The following is a 10671-nucleotide window of genomic DNA, read 5'->3' on the forward strand; positions in this document are numbered from 1 at the left end:
CATGCTGAGTGAAATGGTTGTCCTGTGTGGCTACACATTCCGAGTGAGCTGCTTTTTCCGCAAGCAGAGTGGCTTCATCTCTGTCAAGTTCGCCACTTTTTTGTGCTCGGGCAAGTACGACGACTTGTGCTCGTGGCCGTTCAGCATGAAGATATTCTTACATTTAGTTCATGCACAGAACGTAGCGAAGAACATTTCAGTGCAGCTCTGTCCCTCTCAGGCTGTGGCAGCCGCCGCATTCCGCAAGCCGAAGCCTGGCTCGAGAAATTACAGCTCTGCCACTGGGGAATATTGCTGGAACACTGTTTTGACGGCTGGCTTCGTCACTGGCAGAACACATAGTGTTGATGTGATTTTTGAGTAATATAATATTAGCTGCTTCTTGGGTGAAGGAGAGCATTGATGTTAGCTTTTTATTTGTGCAAATAAATTAGGCATTCCTTTTATTTTAGTGACGCGCTTCTATTGAATAAACATGAGCTATACAAAAGCCTTATTTCTGTCTTTCTGCCTTACACTTGGTACACGCTTTGTCCCCCACCCCCTCCCCTTTTTTTTCTTCCTAGGCTGTCAACCGCACATTGTGTGCAACCGAACGAGCCGTGGTTGCCAACAGCAATACTGTACTTCCGATTAGCGACTGAACCATCGAATGTCCATCGCTGCGATGCCTCAATCGGGCACACCAATACTTCATTTTCTCGATCTCGTATCTTCAGCACTTAGAAGTTAAGAACGTGAGAGAAGGGCTGGTGATGTAGGCGGGATCTCTGGGAAATGTTCCCTGCACACACGCAGCATGCAGCCTTCCGAAATGACGAAGCAATAGAGCCAAAGAGAATAACATGAGAGCTCTTTTGTTACGAGCTTAGGGTTGCAAGGCAAAGCGATCGGATTGGATTGGTTGGCTCAGCACCAACGCATCCGTTGGAGGAAGCTGCAAGCACCGATATTTGATGAATGGTATTACGTATGAAAAAAGTGCAGGAGCGCCGATGTTGTTTCGCGCGTATTATTAAAGGCACGACATGTTGGCAAAGTGGCTAACAGCGTTAAAGGCATGTGCAGCGAAACTAATGAAGCAATTGTAACTATACCAGACCTTGACACTTGTGTGGAGGTGTTGAGGAGACGTGGAGAAAAGTAATTCTTCTATTTTAATCGCCGTTAACGTACAGACTGTGTCCGAAGCTATGCGCCAATGCGCTTCCGACAGCGAACTCGAAAAGCACCTCTTTCTCTGTTCTCAGTAGCCAGATTATCTGGGTCTTTAGTGCATCTTTTATTTACATAGCGAACATGCGCAACTGTCTTTCAGTTTTGAAGAATAACACAAACCATCCTTAAAGGAAATGTACAAGCGTTTTTTGGCAGCGGTTGTTTATAGAAGAAAAGCCTGGCGTTCAAATATACGCAGTCACAGGCTTTGGAAGAACAGCAAAAATTTCTTCCTTACGTGTCCACTTGTTAAGAGGGCATCAGTCCAAGCACGGCCATCGTGACGACAGAGCAGTTATAGCGACAGCAGTTTTGACGTTTTCGTTAAGGTTGTTGCTATAACTGCAACAACAGTTTTGACGCTTCCGTGAAAGTTGTTACTGTCGAGCGCATGTGCAGCCACTTCCATACTGATGTGTGGCCTTACTGCGCTCAGTGAATAAAAGACAAAAGACGACAACGACTGGACGTGGCGCAACTTCCAATCCCCCATCGTGGGTATACGCCATTAAATCTGAGGACGTCATCACCATCATCAACTGCAATTTTTTCTTATAGAAATGAATGTATTAAGAGAAATGGGAGGCATCCCAGCGCGTGCCTCTATGATAGAGCTAATGAAGGTGTATTGACCGAACGTTCCCGTGTGTTGGCGATATATAAAGCCTCGATGATCTCCCTGACGACTCTGTATTTGCACGTGGCCAGAATAGTAGTTTTTCCCAAACCAGATTTCCTTTTTTTGGCAAGGTTCACACCTTTTGCAGTTACCTGGAAGCGTGCCAGGCAGCGTTGATGTGTCTCATGTTGCTTTAATGGTTATGCTATCTAACATCAGACAGCGACCTGTTTGGAATACGTAATAGGCAGCGCAAGACAAAGAAATCTGTAGATAAATTCTGTTTGACACCACACAAACTAATCTTTATGCTGGCGGCCAGAAGAATGGCAACTGATTTGTGTTTCAATTCGATCTACCACCCAACACACATCGACTTCAAGTTTCTTGGAGCCGAGAAGGCAACTTTGACATTGTGCCTGCCAACATACTTCTGTAGCGAGAGCTACATTTCCCGCAGTCTCATCGTTTCGCTGTGGCTGTCGGTCGCCAGCATGCGCGAGGAGCCGAGTGACGTCAGAGTACGGAGCTGGCACCCCGCGCCGTTGCGCATGCGCGGCAAGGGGAGGAGGGGTTGCGGTGTAGTATATATAATGGGGGGGGGGGGGGATTATATGGCGGTGGAAATCACACTGCCATGGCGGCCAAGAAGGGCGAGGCTGACGCTGCGCGGCATAGAAGACGGGATAAACTCGAGTCGTCGGATCCCGAGGTTGTAGCCTGGCAGTTAGCCGTCAAGGTAAAGGAATAGCGAGCAGCGCAAGGCCAAGAGAAATGCGCAGGCGCCAGAGCAGAGGGAAGAGCGCATCGCCAAGCGCAGAGGCCAGGACGCGGAGCGGAAACACTTCTCATCCTATAAGATCAGCTCGTGTGATCTTTGCCAACGTTAATGCAAATGTCTAAAATTTGCAAGAAACATTCCTTTGGAACCTCTGCTGAAAACGTCATGCCGTAGTCATGCCGTCGTCTTGCCCTATGCCTTACTGACGCTAGAATGAAGAAATCATCCACGTAACGAAAGCATTTCACAACATCACGGCTCCTAAGCTTCTATTTAAACATCCTGCCCCAAACGCCAAGCCAACAGGAGCAACACACGATCCGATGCAAATGCCTTTGCGTTAAGTGTACAATACACCACAATGTCGTCAAATAAACTTCTTAAATATTTTTTAAGCATGTCAAGGAACACTGCTACTGAAGTAGCAGTGTTTTGAAACCGCGGTTGAGGCCATACTTTTCTATCGTGCCTTCAACCGCGTTCTGCACAGCATCATGCGGAACGCTGTAATTCATATCCGCTGCACCCACGCAAGTGCAGGTCAGAGGAGGCGCCTTTTTCAAGAAGTCCATGACCTCTGCAGAACGGGCGTCGATGGGGAGAACGCCGAGGTGCACCTGTAGGAAGTCCGCCACCACTGCCTGCCAGGAGACTTTGTCCTCGACGATGACACTGAAAAGGTTCTACACCTTGTGCGTGTTAACTCTAAAAAACGCCCTTAACGTGAGCACACTGCTGTCCATTACTGTTGCGGCGATTTTTTCCAAACCCTGGGAAGTGCAGGTTTTCGCGACATCATTGCGCCTGTTGCTCAGGCCTCTGTCACTCAACTTGACCGCGTCGAAGTTTTTTAGCACTGCTTGAAGGGCCTTGGTTCCGTACGATTTGCCGTCGATGACGCCTAATGTAGCGGTCTCGCCGGATTCCAACAGCTTTACCTGCTTTCCTTTAGGGAAGTTTCTCGCCGCCTTCATGTGGTCATTTTTCATTGGGTCAAGGCCGGAACTCTCACCGTATACCCCACTTCCTCATCCATGGAGGTCACCTGAGCCTCAACGGCGATCTGTTAACAGAGCTTATCACCGTAAGGAACTCGACCGGTTGGATTGAGGGCTCAGTCCTTTCCAACATCAGCACTTTTTGCAGCGTTTGTATAACGCTGTGAGGTAGCAGCGCCACGTTGGACAGGTTGGTGACGCGTCCCGGTGGCGCTTTTTCTTCATCTTCCGCGGTGAGAATGACACAAAGTATTCCAAAGATGCTAACCGTTTTTCTCCATGGCATCGAAAAAATGCGTCACCATACGCTTCGCGTTAGAGGTTAGAGCGTAGCATCACATGTTGCCGCAGTGTGATGCAAGAAGAGTCGTACCTAAAGGAGCTTAAATTACGGAAGAAAAGTGAAGTTCGTGATGTCGAATCTGAAATGTCCAAACGGGCGGACGACGTCACGCAAAGCACAGCGCCATTAGTCGGGGGTCCCTTCGTGTAGCGGAGGGGGCGTCAAGCAATAAGGAAAATAACGCCACAGGAGGAAGAGATTGAAGTCAGGAGATCAGGGGAGCAAATTGGCTGTTGGTAAGTAGACCTCTGCTCGCACAGGAAAGGGATGAATGAAGGTTAGTGGCTTAGTTATGCCTTTGTTTAGCAGGGGAGCATAATGATTGTTCTGGGCTGTTGTTTTCCAATGCGAAAGCATTTTTTGTTTCATGAGTGGCGTCACCGGAAGCTGTGGACGGGCGCTGTGGCCGGAAGCTGTGGGCAGAGCGTGTCCGCGCGAACTGAAAGCGCAACATGAAAGTTTGGAGGGCAGACTTAAGCTCCGCCCTAACGATACTATTACGCTACAGCGCTATTGGTTTAATGCAAATACATGCAGATTTGGCCATTCTCTACTTAACATTCATAGATCCCTTGAAGCCCTCATACCACTCCTGGCGCATAGGTGCCGACACTGCCCTGTGACGGCACGTGCTGCCACTGGCCTAGGTTGTGCGTCGCAGGCTCTTCTTTCAGAGCAACCTCTCACAACCAATCATAAACTTAACTGTCACCTGCCATGGTTTGTAATTTGCTCACACTGTGGTGGGCAGGTTGTGATGACGCCACAGGGTCACGTTACATAGTGGCACATTGCTTGTCTGGGGATTTTTCGTGGATTGGTACCTCCCGGTCAACAACACGGACGCCGACAACAGACGCTGACGTCGACTTTCCTGTGACGCGGGCTCCTTAACACTATCGCGTTAAAAACGCGACTGCGGAGCTTATGCTTACTGTCGGCTGTGATATCGGCCGAAATCAGGTAGCGATTGCTGCAACAGATGAGGAGGTTCTAGCTGGGCATATAGAGCACTTATTAATTCATTCTACGTGTGACACACTGGACAGTGTTCAAGGCACACTTGCCCAGATCTTAGGAAAATGTTATGAAATATGCTTAAGGCTACATAAACCTTTTTTTTTTCCACGGCAATGTTATTGTCAGCGAGGGTTTCATATGTAAGCGGAAACGCGAACTTCTATTGCTTTTAACTTGTTCACTGACCCTCTCTTCGTTTGGAATATCAAAGAATACCTGACGCGTGCGCATTTTTCAGTGCCTGTCGCCGTTATACCAAACTTTCAATTTGAAATTCTGTAAACTTAGGACAATGCGAAGCCGTTGGCCCGAGCATGTCTCTTCTAGAGAAATATGCTTAGCTGGGCAAGTGTGCAATTGTTCATTGCGATTGATACAGCGCAAAACACACGACCGACCAGAGTAGTATACGACACAGACTGCGCTCATCTGTATCTTTTTACTTTTCTTTTTCATCAGTTTCGCGCTGTATCCCCCTCAACGATTTATCTTCTGCCGGATTCGGTACTGATGCGTGCGCAATGGCGTGCGAAAAGGCATTTTACAAGTACAGCCTTCCTGATATTTAATAATATAGTGCGAGCATCGACCAAACTGCTAGTCAGCGCCTTTCCTTAATATCTATTCGCAAAAAACCGACGGATACACGTGCATGACAAAGATATGACACTTTGACGTTTGAAAGCTGCGTTGTTTTATTTTATACCGTCTAGAAACCGAAAGACTGATTAAAGAGCTGGTTTGTGCCCCTTTTGTTGTTTTGCATATCGCAGAGGGTTGGTCAGATCAGAAGGTTCGCATTCCAGTCAACGATTTCCACGTTCTGCTGAGTTTACTTCCTTTTATTTTTTCTTACTTCTGCTTCGCCAGCGCGGCCTCCCGTAAAAGGAAAAAATAAGAGAGAGAAAGCTCGTCTCAGCGCCACATCTTAGTCATGCACATGTGCTCTAAAGGCCGCCGGCTTTTTCCTGACAAATATTGTGGCAGGTCTTGTGTCCTCGTGATCGGAACAGCGTAGCAGACGATGCTCTCCCTGCGTGCGCGAACTCTCGCCGTGTTGCACGCTTATCGCCGTTATAAGGCGCTTACAAGCAGTTTGGAAGACGCTCGCGCTATATGATTAAAAATCAGGAAGGCTCTACGTCCTTCGTATGGAAATGCGGAAAGCAACTAATTTTGTTCTGATTTTTGTTTTGTCACAACTAATGTGGATCGTACCGAGTATGGTCGATAGACTGAGCACATGGGCTCGCGACGGCCGAAGAATAAGCAAAAAATCACTGTTGACCAGAAAAAGAGAGAGAGAGACATGTACAGTACACAGTTGATAATTTGGTGAGGGTGATAGAATTTCCTTCTTTCTCTGCATTGAAGCCTATATATTAGTCGTCACCGAACGAGTGAAAAAGTTCTAAATTGCACCGATCGCCCGGTGTAGATGGCTGACGGATGCGCCATGGACGGCTTCGTCGTCAAGCTGAACGGCTTTGACGACTTCCTGGACGGCAAGACCATCCACTTCGTCGGGTCCTGTCCCACGGGGAACATTTGCGTGTCCTGTGGTGATCTGCATAGCAGCATCAAGTTGTCCAAGTGCTTGCACTCCTTTTGCCCGATTTGCAGTGAGAGGATTGTGAACGCAGGAACGCACTGCCCGGTCGACGGCCTGCCGGTGTCCTTCGAGAACCTTGCGGTTAGTGACCTGGACGAATCAGTCGTGGCCGATTGCACTGTGCGCTGCATCAACTTACAGTACGGATGTGCATTCGAAGGACGGCTGAGAGACATTGAGCAGCACGTCCTGCAACACTGCTTGCATAACCCAGTGAGCTGCTGGAGGTGTAAAAGGCTGATGACCCTGTCTCAGTACGCGGACCATAGGGTGGAATGCCATAGAAGAGCGCGCGTTCAGGCCAGATTTTCTGAATCCTACCCCAGAACAGGTCTCAAGGAAAAAGGGGGCGTCGCAGACGGCATCAACGAGAGTTTGGTAAGCACTTCAGAATCAGTAGAAACTGCACTGAAGCCGAGTTTGCCGGTAGAAGTGGTGCCAGGAGAGTTCAACGATTCCGGGAATGCTGGACCCAAGGATCAGACTCCTCTCGTGAGTCGGAAGGGCCCGGTTCCTACTAGCACTGGCTTCCCGAGGCTCATCAGCCACAGGCCTCTTCTGGTGAGGCAGCCACATCACGTCAAAAGTCTGGAATCTGATGCGGCGGCTGCGTCAGTGGAAGGCCCCGTTTTACCCGCGAGCAGCGGTGAGAAAGCGTCCGAGGATGATGGAAGCTCGTCGGCCACATTCGGCGTAGGATCTACGGACAGAACTCAGATCAGTCAAGGGAGGAAGTCTCCGGTCCGACCAAAGATTTTGTCCTTGGGGTTACGGCGCACCCCGAAGCTGACGGCAGCAGAATTAAATGCAGCGTTGGGAATTACTTCCCAGGTGTCGAGGCCCAAAGACAGAACGCCAGTGACAGATGATACGTTGACCTCGCTATCACAATCATTCCAGAACCTCACGTGTAAAACCTCCGATGCCTCCATCACGCAGCCGGGTGAATGTGACCAACATCTCGTCGAGGGCATCGCTAGAGTTTCCATACATTCGCCCGAGCGCCCGGCGGCAGCCCGAGTGCGAACGCTGAGCGAAGTCGAAGCCGAGGGGAAAGATTCCGAACATGAGGAAGGATCTGCCGAGCTCAGCGCCATGAGTGCGAAATGTGACGCGGATGCTTCAGGAAACACAGCAGCGGCAGTTAGCAGTGGCGCGACTTCTAATCCCGGCCAGAGCAGAGAGGAATCTCCACCGCTATCGGCCCTTCGAGAAATGTACCGATTTCATAACGTCACCTTCACGTTCTCCGACGTCGCTGGGGTCAGAAGCACTTTGAAGCGTAACAACGAGGTGGTGATGCTGAGCGAGAAGGGCGTACTGCACGGGTACACTTTCAGAGCGACCTGTCGATTCCGGGGACACGACGGCTTAACCTTGTTGTCGTTTGGCCTGTTCTTCTGCTCGGGAGAGTACGACGAGTGGTGCGCCTGGCCATTCGACATGAGCGTATTCCTCGAAGTTGTGCATCCTCGCAAGGACGCTAGGAATATGCGAGTGCAGCTGCGTCCCAGTCGCGCGGAGGCAGCCAGCGCATTCCGCAAGCCGGATCCTGGATCGGTGAATCCCGGCTTCGTCAGTCAAGATTATGCCTGGAACAGCGTTGTGAGGGCCGGCTTCCTCGTCGAGAATGCTCTACACGTTGTCGTAACCTTTAAGTGACTGTCCTAGTGGATTCTTGGACGAAGCCTCTGGCTGAGCAAATGGATTGGAGCGCTGTGCTTCACTGTCTTGCAATTTTATTGAAGACTGTATGCATATATTCTATTTTATTGACGAGCTCATCTTTGAGAATAAACTTCGAGAATGTCTTGTTTTATTCTGTTGCATCCTTGGGTTCGTTTTGAAACCAGAAAAGGGAATCGGCATGAATTTATTCGCCCCGCCTGGTCTATTGTTCATGCACGTGAAACCCATTCCTGATTAGGATCTCTTGTGTGGCCTCAATGAGTTTTAGTTTCTTGTTTTCTTTGTATTTTCGCGTTTTCTGTGCATATAATGCAGTTTTTATTTTGTGTCGTAATAAATGCTCAGGTGCGAGTGAGCACTTGCGTCGCGTTTTCGTCTTATTCTATGCCATCTCCGTCTTTATTCCTCGTCAAGCATCACAACTCGTTCACTCGTTAACGAGTAGAGCAGGACTCCAGAGTAATTTAGACATCTTTGGGTTCTTTAAATTGCGCGGGCTTCGCACAGCGCACGGGTGTTTTTGTATCTCGCTTCCGTCGAAATACTGCCGCCGCGAATGGAGCCGAACCCGCGACCTTGGAATCATATTTGAGCATTGGATTAGAACATGGCAGGGTGTTAGAAATGGGTAATGAAATTTATCCTACTTTTCGGTGATTGTAACCCTTGCTGTTTATGGTGGAGTGAAAACGTGAAGGGAACAGTACATAATAAATTTCCGAATTTCGCCTTTCTTCTCGCCCCGCCGCGGTGGCTCAGTGGTTAGAGCGCTCGACTACTGATCCGGAGTTCCCGGGTTCGAACCCGACCGCGGCGGCTGCGTTTCTATGGAGGCAAAAAGCTAAGGCGCCCGTGTGCTGTGCGATGTCAGTGCATGTTAAAGATCCCCAGGTGGTCGAAATTATTCCGGAGCCCTCCACTACGGACCTATTCGTTCCTATTTTCTTTCACTCCCTCCTTTATCCCTTCCCTTACGGCGCGGTTCAGGTGTCCAACGATATATGAGACAGATACTGCGCCATTTTCTTTCTCCAAAAACCAATTATTATTATGAATTTATTCGCAGTGAATTCGGTATTCACATATGATTGGGGAACTTGAAAGTGCAGGCTATTCTGAATTTAACCAGCGGAATCCTGCATCCTAGCCCATGGGAGGTTCGTCGCATACTGTGTCCAGTCGAACCAAGGCAAAATGTATTACGCCTATGCGCCCTCTTCTGATCCAGTAACGCACGCGCTCAAAATAAGTGAAACGCGCAAGAATGCAGCAGATAAACCCAAATGACGCATCGCGAAACCGCTTTCGCCAATTCCAGCTCGCAACCTTCCTTCACGACTCTTCATTGCTTTCACCGACATACGACGCGTTCTTAAAAACGTCATCAGGTTCACAGTTTCATTGAAGTCATAGATGCCCATACTATTGTACTAAGCGAAGCATGGCGAAATTAGGAAATTATTTATGTAGTGTTCCCTTCAGATTTTCACTCCACCATAAACAGCAAAGGTTACAATCACCGAAAAGTGCTATAAATTTCATTACCAATTTCTAACACCCTGCCATGTTCTAATCCAATGCTCTAATATGATTCCAAGGTCGCGGGTTCGGCTCCGTTCGCGGCGGCAGTATTCCGACGAAAGCGAAATACAAAAACACCCGTGCGCTGTCTAGCGCACGTTACAGAACCCAAAGATGTCTAAATTACTCTGGAGCCCTGCTCTACTGGTTAACGAGTTGGGTTAACGAGCAAAAAAAAAAAGACAGAGACGGCATAGAATAAGACGACAAAGCGACGAAAGTGCTCACTCGAACCTGTACATTTATTCCGACACAAAAGAATGACAGCATTATATGCGCAGAAAACGCGAAAATACAAAGAAAACAAGAAACTAAATTTTCATTGAGGCCACACAAGGGATCCTAATCAGGGATGGGTTACACGTGCAAGAACAACAAACCAGCTGTGAATATCGGCACAAAAGAACACGGGACAAGATCAAATGCCATCAAGGAAAGCTATATCATGGTTTGTTATGGCGACAGGTTTGCTGATGCACGTGTCAGCTTATTTTGCAATGTAATTCGCCTCCCTTAACTAACGCCTGAATTGGTTATAGTATGTGAAAAGAACAGCAGTGTGTTTAGATATGCGCCTCATGGAGCGTAAGAATTCTTTTAGCCAAGACCGCTCTAACCTGGCAGGCCACTGTCGGGTTATGTGATCGGCAAGGAAAACGTAAGTGATGCGCGCCTAGAGATAGAGAGAGAGAGAGAGAAAGACGAACGGAAACATAGGGAAGTTAATTTTTTCTTTAGAAATATTTCCAATTCCAATTATGAGAATTAGTTCCAGGCTCCGAGCCGTGCTTGTCAAGGTGGAAAATCCCG

At 48.5% G+C, this 10671-nt stretch overlaps 1 non-coding gene across 1 annotated transcript; it reads left to right on the forward strand.

Annotated features, from left to right (window-relative positions):
• The first annotated feature begins 9024 nt into the window (after positions 1–9024).
• TRNAS-ACU (transfer RNA serine (anticodon ACU)) lies at positions 9025–9096 on the forward strand. The gene has a single exon. It is a non-coding gene; the product is annotated as a tRNA-Ser (tRNA).
• The last annotated feature ends 1575 nt before the right edge of the window (positions 9097–10671 follow it).

The sequence above is a fragment of the Amblyomma americanum genome, chromosome 10, assembly GCF_052857255.1.
Source record: "Amblyomma americanum isolate KBUSLIRL-KWMA chromosome 10, ASM5285725v1, whole genome shotgun sequence".
In the NCBI taxonomy this organism is placed as follows: domain Eukaryota; kingdom Metazoa; phylum Arthropoda; class Arachnida; order Ixodida; family Ixodidae; genus Amblyomma; species Amblyomma americanum.